Raw genomic sequence first — 14132 nt, 5'->3', positions numbered from 1 at the left:
TGCCCTCCAACAAGGGAGCCTGGCCCTACTGCTTTCAATCCTTTTGGCCAATGTCTCTCCATGTCACTTATAATCTATCTTGGTTAGTTCTTGCTGCTGTAACTAAGTACCATACACTTGTTGGCTTATAAACAACAGAAGTTTATTTCTCACAGTCCTGGTGTCTGAAAGTTCAAGATCAGGGTGCCAACACTGGGGTCCTCTTCCAGATTGCAGATTTCTGTCTACTCACTGTGTCCTCACATGGTAAAAAGAGGGTAATAGTGCTTTCTAGGGTCTCTTTCATAAGGGCACTAATCCCATTCATGAGGGCACCAACCTCATGACCTTCTCACTTCCCAAAGGCCCTACCTCCAACTACCATCACATTGGAGGTTAGAATTTCAACATATGAATACAGAGGGGACACAAGTACTCACTCTATAACATCATCCCAAACAAATGCCCAAAGTGGGGTACAGACACAGTGTAATCTTGCCCTACCCTATGCATTTGCTCCTATCCACACATCTTGCTCAGGGAGTGTGAAGGCTACTATTCTGGATGCTGATACAACATTTGCCCCTCTTTATGATTTTTTTAATGATTCGAATAAACTCAAGCATTAATCAAGGTAAAGGAGCATAGCTCATCACTATAAGCTTCATGTATGGTTTCTTATAGAGGAGCTAGTATTTATTGAATACCTACTGATATGGTTTGGTTGTTTACCCATCCAAATCTCATATTTAATTGTATTATAGCTCCCATAATCCCCCTGTGTCATGGGAGGGACCTGGTGGGAGGTAACTGAATCATGGGGGTAAGTTTTTCCCATGCTGTTCTTGTGACAGTGAATAAGTCTCATGACTTATTTGGTTTTATAAAGGTCAGTTGGTTTTATAAAGGGCAGTTGCCCTGCTCATGCTCTTGTCTGCCACCATGTAAGACATGCCTTTGCTCCTTCTTCTCCCGTGATTGTGAGGCCTCCCCAGTCATGTGGAACTGTGAGTTCATTAAACTTCTTTTTCTTTATAAATTACCCAATCTTGAGTATTTCTTCATAGCAGTAAGAAAATGAACTAATACACCTACTATGTACCAAGTACTAAATCTTTGTCATCCTATATAAGCATCAGGACACCCTTTTTACAAATGTTACATATCTTTTGTTGTTTTGTTTTGTTTCATTTTGTACCTGTAAGAACGCAGTGGTCATGTGATCAGTTAAGTGACAGAGCCAGGTTCAAGCCCACATATGTATGACCCAAAGCCTGTATTCTTTTCATATCCCGCATGGCAGAGCAATGGCAGAGCAATAACTCCCAGGGATAGATAGATAAGCATAGAAACCAAAATGGAAGTAGAAGGTTCTAAAGTAATAAAGGTAATGACTACCAATGATAGGCATGTGGGCAATAGCTTTAGGGTATGTTGTTTCAAGAACTATGAGGATAATTTGGAGAAGACAGAGTTCTTATCAGAAACCAAACCATCCATGAGTGGAAAACAAATCCTGAACTTTGCTAACCCTGAACAGAATACAAACGTACAGAGAAATAAGCATAAACACATAAGAAAGGAGAGAGAGCATTTACAGAATTAAAACCAGATTGGTTTGCAAGAAGGACATATGCTGTATGCTGAGCTACTCTTAATGGAGGCAAATCAATTCTCTTATTACAACGTTGTTGGGAGGAAAAGATGAAATGTTCTCTGAGAACCCTTTGAAGGGAGAAAGCTCTATAAAATGTACTGATTCATTAGTCTATTGAACAGAGCTCTGGATTGAGAATCAGGGAGATGGAGACCTAAGCCCTCCCGTCAGCTTGGCCTCAAACTAGATGTGTGACCTTGGGTCATGCACTTAAATTTTGTAGTCCTCAATTTCATCAATAACGTAATTCAGAGTTTGAACAAAGTGGTCCCCTACAGCTGTAAAATTTTGTCCCAGTTACTTATATTATTGTCCCAGTTACTGCTGCCTGAAAGACACATGCATCTAAGTAATCCCTGTGCCCTGGGATTCCGGGGTGATTGAGAGCCAGTGCCGAGGTTTGTTCCCTCAGCATTGTTCCAAGCAAGTTCTAAATTTGCACATTGCACAGAATCATGAGCGAGCACACACACACACAGAGAAAGACAGATGGCAACAGACAAACTTGCTAACCTTTAAAAAGACTCCAGTCTGGCTACCCCAGCAGTCTAGTGGCAGGGATCTGTGCCCAGAGGAGCAGAGGCAGGTGAAGAACTCCCAGGCTGCAGGGCTCAGGCACTGAACACTCAGCAAGCTTTGCCCCCTGCCTGGAAAAGAGCAGCCTCGTTCCTCCATAGCAACTGCCCCAGCTCACTGGGGTCTGTGAGCAACAAGAGCCTGAAGGAAGACCCCGTTTTCTCTTGTTCCAGGATTATTAGGGGCCAAGGAGCTTCTGTGAAAATTTGGAAGAGAAAGGAATCCCAAACAAGAATTCGAAACAGACTTATTTTCTTTGTTTCGTGGAGTCCCAGTCTGTTGATAGGTTTTCGTGGCATCTATAAAGTCGGGTGATTGCTAAGTAAAGAGGTCAGAAATCATGCCCCTAAATTAAGCATCATCCTCTGCAAAGTGGGGTCCTTGAGGGTCTGTTCATTTCTGTTGAGCAAAATCTTCTAGGAATTTGTCTCAAGGAAAGAATTCATTAAAAATTGGATTCTGGCTGCCACAGTGGCTCACGCCTGTAATCCCAGTGCTTTTGAAGGCCAAGGCAGGTGGATTACTTGAGCCCAGGAGTTCAAGACCAGTTTGGACAACATAGTGAGACCCTGTTTCAGCAAAAAATAAAAATAAAAATTAGCTGAGTGTGATGGTGCACAACCTGTAGTCCCCGCTGCTCGGCGGGCTGATGCAGGAGGACCCCTTGAACCCAGTAGCTTGAGGCTGCAGTGAGCTGTGATCATGTCACTGCACTCCAGCCTGGGTGACAAAGCGAGATCTTGTCTCTAAAACAAATGAACAAAGACAGAATTCTAAATGAGATGGACCGGGCATGCGCTATGGGTTGCATTGTTTCCCCCTGGGAAAAAGAAAACTGTTGCTGTCCGATACCCTAGCACCTGTGAATGTGATGGTGTCTTATTTGGAAAAAGAGTTGTTGCAAATTTAATCAACTTAAGATGAGGTTATGGCCGAGTGTGGTGGCTCACACCTGTAATCCCAACACTTTGGGAGGCCAAGGCAGCTGGATCACCTGAGGTCAGGAGTTCAAGACCAGCCTGGCCAACATGGCGAAATCCCGTCTCTACTAAAAATACAAAAATTAGCCAGGTGTGGTGGCGTGTACCTGTAATCCCAGCTACTCAGAGGCTGAGGCAGGAGAATCGCTTGAACCCGGGAGGTGGAGGTTGCAGTGAGCCAAGATCATGCCATTGCACTCCAGCCTAGGGGACAAGGGTGAAACTCCATCTCAAAAAAAAAAAAAAATGAGGTTATTATGGTAGGCCTTAATAATTTGAGATGACTGGCATCCTTATAAGAAGAAGGAAATTTGGATGCAGACACAGGAAAATGCTCTGTGAAGACACTTAGACACGTAGAGACACAGAGAAGGCAGCCCTGTGAAGATGGAGGTGGAGATTGGAAGGATGTGGCCACAAACCAAGGAATGCCTGGGACTGCCAAAAACTGGAAGAGGCAAGGAACCCTCTTTCCCTAGAGATTTCAGAAGGAGTACGGCCCTGTAACACCTGTAACACCTCGGTTTCAGAAATAAACTTCTGTGGTTTTAAGCCACCCAGTTTTTGATACTTTGTTATAGCAGCCCCAGGAAATTAACACTATTTTTCAGTTTACCAAATTCTAGCTGCATGACCTCTGGAAAAGTTCCCTAACCTTTCTAAGGGGTCAGAGCCTCATCTGTAAAATGGAAATAATGATAGTACCTGCCTTATAAAGTTGTCATGGAAACGAAATAATAAATTTAGTTAACTGATTTAATAATTAAGTCCATTAAACATGGTATTGCCACATCACAGCAGCTTAAGTACATGTTTGTAATAGCGACAGTGGTAATGATGAGTTTACATTGTTTTCTTTCAAAAATTGTCAATAATGATAAATCTTCACTTTTTAAACCAAGAAGGCATTTGAAGTGTACTGAATTCAAACTGAATTACATTGTTTTAAAACAAAACCATGATCTGACTTTTATATAGTAAGAGTGGGTGTGTAAGTGTGAAGGCATTTGAAAGCCCACGGTGCCAACAAATACAGATCAAAATGGCCTATAACCAAATATATAATTTTTAAAAGAGGCAGTTATACTAGAGAAATTTGTTCTCATGAGTGGTTTTCCCATGTGCTACCACTGCTTCTGAATTTACAAAAAGGCAAGGCTGCATCTTCTAGGCCAACAGTTAAACAGAGCAAAGCCTGACCTCAGGAGAAGATTTGCTCATTGTCCACGCCCACCTTCCATATGGATGTCGCTCACCCTCTATACCTGGTGTCCCTAAAGTACCTAGAGAAATGCAGAAGCCCGGCAGGTTTAGTTATGGGTGTTAGCAAGAGTGGAAACTGTTTTACTTTAAGTAGCAATGTTCCTTTCTGGTGAAACAGTATTATTTTAATTTTGGCAAGTTCTTTTCTGATTGTTTCAATAATTGAAAAACCTAGTTATGTGTACATTCAGTACCTGGTTTGTACAGGTGCTTTGAAAGGGTAAAAGGTTTTATCTTCCTTAAGAAGAAATCATTACTCTGACACTGCAAGAAATGCATTCTTTTAGGCTGCTCAGCAGGGAAAATTATCTTCAATAAATTGCCTCTTGAAAATCACATTTTCTAAACTCCTCTGTTGAGGGTGAGAGGGACTTAGCGGGGATGAGAAGAGTATCACCCTATTTACAGTCCCCAGGCTGACACTAGACAGAAGGCAAAACTCTCATCGATTTTTGACTAAGGACACAAAGTGAGAAATTTGAAGTGCTTCCCAAGCTCAACAATTAAACTATGACCAAATGATCACTATTTATTGAGCACTTACCCCATACTTAGCTCTAAGCTGTGGGCAATATGACTCATGTCTTTTGTGCTTTAAAGAGAAAAAATAAGGCCGGGCGCGGTGGCTCAAGCCTGTAATCCCAGCACTTTGGGAGGCCGAGACGGGTGGATCACGAGGTCAGGAGATCGAGACCATCCTGGCTAACATGGTGAAACCGCGTCTCTACTAAAAAAATACAAAAAACTAGCAGGGCGAGGTGGCGGGCGCCTGTAGTCCCAGCTACTCGGGAGGCTGAGGCAGGAGAATGGCGTAAACCCCGGAGGCAGAGCTTGCAGTGAGCTGAGATCTGTCCACTGCACCCCAGCCTGGGCGACAGAGCAAGACTCTGTCTCAAAAAAACAAAAAATAAAATAAAATAAAGAGAAAAATAAGTATTGAGCACATACTATGTTGTGGTTTGATGTCAATCTTTCCACATATATTGTCGTGTGTAATTCTCTCAACAGGACATGAAGTGTGTATTCTAATTCCCATTTTATAGGTACAAATAGAATGCGTAATTGTTAACTTTCCTAAGGCATATTGAGTAGCAGATTCAGGATTTGTCTACGAGTCTTCACTGTTCCAAGCCCTAGATCTTTCCATGGCCTTATACTGCCCAGTCTTGTAAGGTACCCACGACTTATGCTTTAAGACAGAAAATATAAAATAAGATGCAATGAAGGCTCGTGCTGTGAAATTCCACCTATCAAATGCAACAGGGTTTGGAGAAAGGAGAGAACTCGATTAGGTAGAGGAGGTGGAAAGGCGCATAACATCGACAGAATTGTGTTTTTCTGTCTAATATCAGGATCAGTGACTTGCTTCCCAAGTCAGCAGGAGGAAAAATAAAGTCTTCTTTTGAAACGTTTCGTATTTTAAGGTAAATCATGAAATAATTTGGAGATCAAGGCATGCTTGTTTACATAAATATTTATCTTCTGTATTTTTTAAAATGTCTAGGCCAAAGAGCTTTGATCTGGTTATATTGAGAGATAAAGGACAATGTCTATATTAAAAGTTATAACAGAGGTAAGAACACAAGATGCATAGGGAGTCACAGATGAATTTACGGATGTATATGTTTAATTGGTCACTCATTCATTCATGTATTGAGACACGTATTTCAGAAACCTCTATTGTAAATTTTTGTCATTACTTCCTGTGAGAGTATTTTGAAATCTATATTTCAGATTCAGAGTATTTTGAAATCGCAAGCCCTATTTCATATTTTTTATTTTTATTTTTTGTCATATTGTTTAAAATGTTGGTTCAACATAAACCATCAGCAAAGTGTCTACATGACTCTGATCTGCTCTGCCAGATATGGAACCCAGGCTCATAGAGGCATTTTCTTAGTAAGGTTTATTTTGAAGAGAAACCTCAGTTCTCTCTCTTCTTTTTCTCTGTCAGTCCTTCAGGCCCTGTGACCCTCAGAAAAAGCTTCATTTAAATTCCCTAGAATGGTACCATTAAAATCTATGAAAATTTCACAGTTGAAAGATTTAATAAAGAAGTACTCCACACATAAGAATAAAGGAATTCAAAGGTTCTGAAAAGTTACCTTTTAAGACCTGTTTGTTATTGTTATTATCATTAGTTTCATAACAAAGATCATTGGGAAAATTTTCACTCTCTAGAACCAAGCCTAGCAACTAAAATGAGCGATGAGAAAGATACAGCTCAGAACTGCACAGAGGTTGAAGAGCAGAGGTGAGGCAGCTGGCTGTTGCTAAAGCTATACCTACTTATCCCTCAATCTTATGTAATAATTAATAAATTCCCATAGATCACAAGGCAGGGCTCTCTTCTATTTTTAGATGAGCTTATTAAAATACAGTTTATTGAGGCTTCACTTCAATGTAGAAAATAAAAGCAACCATGTACTTCTTAGATCTGGCAAGACAAAGACTTTATCCACTTTATCCACGACTTTATCCACGCTGTTGGTTCATTCATTCGTTCTTTCAGCCAACAGATATGCATTGAGCACGTCTGCTGAGTATTGAGTTGTAAGACATGGGAGACATATTAGCGGATAAACTCTCCTAGGGGTGGTCAAAGAGTGGATGGAAATAGACACCATCAACAAGATATATTAATATAAGTAATATAAGCCCTTCAGATAGCAGTTAGTGCTGCAGAGAAAAATGAAGTGAAGGAGATTAGAATGGGACATGATTGGTGGAGAGAGGGTTCTCAAGGAAAGCTTCATGGGAAAGATGACATTTCCTCAAGGACCTCCTTGAAGGCAGTGTCCAGGAGGTGGGAGGAGAACACCAAGCAAGAACCTGAGATTGGAGCATGCTTGAAAGGGTTCAAGGAACAGAAAGAAGACCAGTGTGGCTAGAATGGAGTGAGTGAGGGGTCATATCATAGGGCCGTCTAGCTTAGTAGAGGGGAGTAGGCTTTTCCTCTGAGTGAAATGTAAACGGACTAGGGTTGCCAGGCTTAGCAAACAAAATCCTAGGACACCAGTGAAATTTGAATATCAGATAAACAATGTGGTAGGCAGAAGAACGGCCCCCCAAAATGTGCACATCCTAATCTCCAGAACCTATTCCTCTATATGGTATGTGTTCCCTTATACGGCAAGTAAGACTTTGCAGATGTGATTATATTAAGGTACTAGAAATGGGAATATTATCCTGGATCATCTGGGTGGGCCCAAGGACATGCTAATGGTTCTTAAAAGATGGGAGAGAGAGGCAGAAGAGTTGAAGGAGGAGATGTGTTGGTCCAAGCAGAAGTCAGAGTGACTGGATCACTGCCGTTGAAGATGGAGGAAGGTGTCACAAGCTGAGGAATTCATGCTGCCTTTATAAACTGGAAAGAGCAAGGAACACAATTTTGTCAACACCTTGATTTTAATGCAATGAGACACATTTTGGACTTCTTGTCCCCAGAGATATAAGACAATACATTTGTGAGGTTTTAAGACACTAGGTTTGTGGAAATCTGTTATAGCAACAATAGTAAAACAATATAAAAAACAAATACATTTTAGTGTAAACATGTCCCATGCAACTTTTGAGACATACTCATGCTAAAAAAAATGCTGATTATTTATTTGAAATTCAAATAACTGGGCATCTCTTATTTTACCTGGCAACACTATCACAGAGGTTCAGAAGCTTGACGCACTCTGAGTTTCATGGCAAAAGGATCACTTTGGCTGCTGGTTTGAAAACAAGGAAGGAAGGCAGGGGATGAAGCAGAGAGATCTATCAGGGGGATACCACAATCATTCAGATGAAACACAGGGGTGGCTTGGATTAGGGTGGCAGTCGTGGAGGTACTGAGAAGCTGTGGATGCGTCTGTACATCGTCTGATGGGCTCTCTGAGGAAAACTGCACTGAGGGAAGTGTTTTCACGCTGTTATTCCCTTATGCCCTGCAACCTTCTATTTGCTAGTAGGTGAAATTCAGTCTTGCACCTAAAACATGTGTCTCCAGTTACTGAAGCCCAAAAAGAAGAGGACAGCCACCTGGACACAGAAAACAGAACTAACCCATGATACTTTCATGTGTGCAAGGGGTGGACCATTATTTTCATTCTTTTTCTCTTGTCTTCCGACCCCAACCCCAAGCTTGTGAACCATTAGGGAATGAACACCTGGAGCCCTTATTAATCTGTGAGTGTTGTTCATCTGTCTAATAAGCAAAACATTTTTTAAATTCCAAAGGACAGTATTTCTGTTTTTAAGGGGTTTCCTTGGTACCACTACCTCCCAAATACATGTTACTCTAATAATCTACAGCAAAACTCGTTGGCTCTGTCAGATTGTCTGAAGGGCATCCTTCTCTCCTCTGTTCTCTCCTTGAGAATCTTTTTTCTGACTTTTCTGAAGGTTTAGGAGCCTGAGTGGCCAAAGAGCTAGAATAAGAATTATTTCATGTTGCCTGCAATTGTTCTTCTGGTCCATTTCACTGGGAGAGTACACTGCATTTTTATTTGCCTCTGCTTTTCATTTCACTCATGTAACTAGACTGTTGGTGACCTCTGTCACCAAGATCCTACTATCCAGGGAAGAGGTGAAGAATCATATGAATGATTTCACAGGGTGGGCTGGGTGAGCACACACAGGTTTCCAGACATCAACTTTATCAAGGTCTATAGATCTTCCCATTTGAACAGGGCAGTGGACTCAGACGCAGGTTTTGAAATAGACAAGTGAAGATTCAGTCTAATCTTGATCTATTTTGTGGACGGAGAAAATGAATGAGACAGTGGCTACGATAGGCATTGAAGTGATTCACATATTTTCCAAATTCTATTCTACAAATATTCACAAACTGCCTACTTTGTATAAAGCATTATACCAGTTGTTTAAGAGGTGACTGAGTCACGATCCCATCAGTTTTATACAGAAAGCTGGCAAATAACTAGAATAATCCCTCTATACATAGGTGTCTTCAACCTAATCCCTGTTCTCAACTTTAATACTTTTCCCTTATTTATTTTTCTGGACGATCTGTCAACAGACCTGCAACTCATGGCCCCACTCAGGGCATTCATACAAGAGTATTCCTGTGATACATTCTGAAAGATGTGCCTCAATCAAACAGATTCTCCACTCCAACAAGATTTTCTTATCAGTCAAGTCAGCAACTATAGGACATTTTGTAAGTTACCCAATGCTTGGGTACAAATAAAAGGAGGATAGGCATTTTTTTCCCCTTTAGGAACTTGTAATATACCAGAGAGAACAGAATGATCAATAGAATGCAATCACTGGAAATGCACACAGGCAAACACGTTAATTCCAGTGGTTGGAAATGGAAAATGAACAGAAGAGAGGTCAGGGCTATGTGGGAAAATAGGAGAGAGGTTGGAAATGGAGATAAGATGCCTTGTTTTCTGGGGCCAAGCAGCGCCCTTCAGATGTTCAGTCAAAGAACTTACTTGGGCATCTCCCTGACCGTGAGTTGTTGAGTTGGTTGAACCTTCATTTGCATCGCTGCCTAGGAGAGGTTATGTCTGAAATAAACTAGTGGTCTCTGGGAAGTCTCATTGTGAGTGCTGATTTCCCCTGGGAGTGCGCTTGACAGTATCCCTAGCAAGTAACACCCCCACAGGTCATATAACGAACCCAGTCACAAGTCATGAATTTTGGCTTTCTGATACAACCCTGGTGGTAACAATTTCATTTCTAGCCATTTACTTAAAACCCTGAAAAGGGCTCAAATCATCACAGCACTTGACCATGTATTTTTTTGAAAAAGGGTTCCCTCCCCAAGTCTGTGCACTGTCACACATTAGCACTCTTTGCTTTCTTGATTGCCTTTCTTTCTCAAAATACGGGTGAAGAATGTGCCAGAGGCTGCAACACTGGGGAGTTTCACATCCTCTGTAAAATGATAGAGAGTAAGCAAATGGAGAGCTTGAATTGGGGCTTCCTTAGCTATCCAGGCAGGCTTGCCTCTTGTGCTCCCTTCTCACCCCTTCTGTGGGGCGCCCCACTCCCTCTATCATCCTGTGAAGCCATCAAATGTGGACCAGATGCAGAAAAGCATCCTTACCGACCTCCTAGCTTTACCTGAAAAATTACACCCACATACGATTCTCCTTTGCTCCAGCCCCTGCTTCAGTCATCTTGCAAGTCATGAAGTGATGGTTTAGGCCAGAGCCTGATGTCTTCCATCGCTTCATTTCCTGACTTCTTCAAAGCCTTGCACCTGTGTTCTGTCCACACAGGAGGTTTAAATTAATAGCAGCCTCACAGAGGATGGGTTGGCCTCCCGGGTTTTTTTAAATGAATTTTTAAATTGTAAGACTTTAAATTGTAACATACTTTCCTCAAAATGGTCTGTTCCCCAGCACATCTGAAAATATGCTAAATGGAAAACAACAGTTTTATCTGTGTTCCGTTTTTAAAGAAAACAAAGGATGTGACTTAAAGGCTTGAGTATTTGGAGTTGGACATTTGAGAAAAAGGTAAGAGATTTATTTCCTAGGAATTCTTAAAGAGAGTGGCTTATTTCTAAATGGTTCAAACCTAGACAGATTTCGTGGATGTGTCAGAGAAACAAAACACCCAAGTATGTAACGAACATTTATAATACTATGGCACTGTAACAACAGATTTACTTTTATAAAAATCACTGTTACAGGTAAAAGTCTGGAAATGAAAAAACCACGGAAAAAGTTGTGTTTTGTGGACCACCCAGTTCGATATGCTACATTCTTGTGGGCTGTTTTTTTTTTTCCTTCTTCAATAGACATTTAATGGGCATCTTTATGTGCTAGGTGTGGGGATTCAAAGATCAATAAGAAGCAGTCTCTGCTTTTATGGTATATGCAGTAAGGGTTACAGTTTCTTCTTATAACAGGAAAGCTGCAAAAGCCTTAGGAATCTCCTCTGAACTCTGCATGTTACAGAGGGGGAGATCAAGACTGAGAAAATGTAAGACACAGATAAGCACACACAGGTCCAAATTTTCGACTTCCTACATTCTGATTTGGATATTTCTAGAAGCCCAGTTGTGCTCACCAAAGACATGGGTGGGTAAAGTGGAAAAAGTACAGAGAGGAATGAGGGGCCCCAGTGTTCACCCACTTCAGCCATGAAGCTGGTGCATGCAAGGAACCCAGTCAGTCTTTCCTTCCCGGTGACACAGATTCCCTACAGGGTTTTTGGAGACACTCAGCTAGGCCTTTCCCCTGGAAATGCTGACTTAGTAGGTCTGGATTGAAGCCTAGACTTCTAGTGAGGCTTATCTTTAAGGACCTTGCAGAAACACTGAACCAGATAAGCTCTAACCTTCTAGCTATAAAAGTATTTCAAAATAAAGCAAAATCAAAGAAGATGTGGCAAGACAAATATTTGTTTATAGCAAGATTCTTGCTTCTAAAGCATGAAAGTTTTTACCAAGCTCTGATTCTATGATCAATATTCTTTGCCTGCTGTTGTGCTCAGCTTCCTCTGGTCTTCTGAGGAAAACCATTCACAACTACCTACATGAAGGACTCCTAAAATGCAAAGAAACTGCCAGCTACTGGCAGGCCACAGCCTATTATAGAATGATGTTACTCCATGTAAACACGTGTCTATATGGGCATGTGGAAGGAACATATTTATATCTCTATGTCTCAGTAGGAAGACAGATATATTCCACCAAATTCTGGAAATTTCACCTGGCATACTAAATAGGCTTTTAGGAATTTTATTGTCATTGGCATTGAACCTGAAATAAAAAAGTAAAAATTGTACTCACATCTTCTACTTACTTTCTAAGGTGAATGGTTAGTGTTTGTATACATTATTTTGATACGTCTAATGTGCCTAACAAAAATGGGTAGAAGCCATCAGTTAAAAGACATTGGATTGAAATTGGAAATCTCAACATAGGGACAAATTTGTGAACACATCTAGTTCACAGACTTTGACTAATTATTTTGCATTTTGCCAATGTAGAAATCACAGGTTGAGGGTTTTGCTCTGTGCTCTGGTCCCAGCACTCCCTCCATGAGAAAGTCAGAGACATGTACATACCAGATGGGGCACATTTGATCATCATGCTAGAAAAATTTGTAAGTGATTAAAAGACTTTTGTTCTGTTTTGTATTCTCTTCCATTTCTTTGAGTTGCAGAATTAAAGACACCAATTTCAGATATGAAAGAAGAACTGACTGATGATGTTATTCTGGAAATGTTTGGGCCTGAAATATCTGACAAAGTCAGGTGATGGGCTAGACAGGACAACCAGAGAGAGAAAAGAGACTCGAATAATTCAAGCAAAATCAAATTATTAATGCCTAAGAATGTGTGTGTGTGTGTGTGTGTGTGTGTACTTCATTCTTCTTAATTTTTCATCTAGTTTATATGGATCTAATTGTTTATTCTCCTAACAGATAATCATTGACCTCATCCTCTATGCTAAGGCACAGTGCCAGACAGTGTTGGGATCCTGAGAAGATGGAATAAAAAGGTAGTCCCTGCTCATAAAGAGGTAGCACCCTATTCTTTACTTACATTTTATCATCTGTAAAATGGGCATGAGGGTGAAAGAGAGGTGGAATGAGCAAGAATCAGGAAACAGTTCTATTCCCACTGTGGCCACTCTCTAATTGTGTAAACCCACCCTCAGTTTTCATCGTTAAAATAGATAAAGTTTCCCTTTCAACACCAAGAGTCAATGATCCCATGCAATACAGAGGATTTTGTGAAGAACAGTTTAAGGATCTCGAAGATATAGGAAAATATGGTCAATGCCATTAATTTCTTGGGACAACTTTACACTGTCATTTTGCCTGGGCAGAATGGGATACTTGGTTTGTTAGAGATGGGCTTTTTTTTCCTTCGCTTTGCTTCTCTCTCCTTCCTTCCTTCCTTCCTTCCTTCCTTCTTTCCTTCCTTCCTTCCCTCTTTTCTTCCTTCTTCTTCATTTCTTCTCCTTCTTTCTATTTTTTCTTTCCTTCATTTTTTCTTTCACTCTTTTTTTTTAAAGGAAATGAAAGAAAATTTATCCTTGTCTTATCTCTTTGATTGTTTCGGAAGAAGTTCTCTGGCCCCTTGTTCTGGTGATTACGGTTGTTACGCTGCAAGTCCCCTGTTAGTCTCCCGACAGGTAACAGTGCTGAGGGAAGACAGCCTCCAGAAGCCAATTTTACAATTTAAACCCCAAGCAGAAGTGGTAGATTTAAAATTCTGAGCCCAGCACAAACCTCTTCATTTTCAAGTTCATTTACCCTTGGCAACATGCAACCTCCTGTTACTAAGAGGGGGAAAAAAGCTTTAAAAGGCTCATTTAAAAGGCTGAGGAGCCTTTTGGGATCTCCACAAGCTCTTTAAAATCATATTTTGATGATACAAGTGTAAACAAATCAAAAGCATATGGATTGAATTTCCCTTAAATTACACAGGATTTTAAAAATGATGGGAGGGTGGAAATGTGTTTGGAAAAATATGTTTTTGGTTTTACTGACTCAGAAACATGCGAATGAGCTGAAACTTTGACAGACCCAAAATGACGGCAGGTTTGTCCATCATCTGTCTTTGGGGTTCTTTAGTTTTTCACAAGGCTTCTCTGGTTTTGCACCCAGGGAATACAGATTTCTGTTACTGCAGCCACACACACACACAAACACACACACACACACACAGAGAGAGAGAGAGAGAGAGAGAGAGAGAGA

The sequence above is a fragment of the Macaca mulatta genome, chromosome 18 (assembly GCF_049350105.2).
Source record: "Macaca mulatta isolate MMU2019108-1 chromosome 18, T2T-MMU8v2.0, whole genome shotgun sequence".
Lineage (NCBI taxonomy): Eukaryota > Metazoa > Chordata > Mammalia > Primates > Cercopithecidae > Macaca > Macaca mulatta.
Note: the sequence above shows the minus strand (reverse complement) of the source record.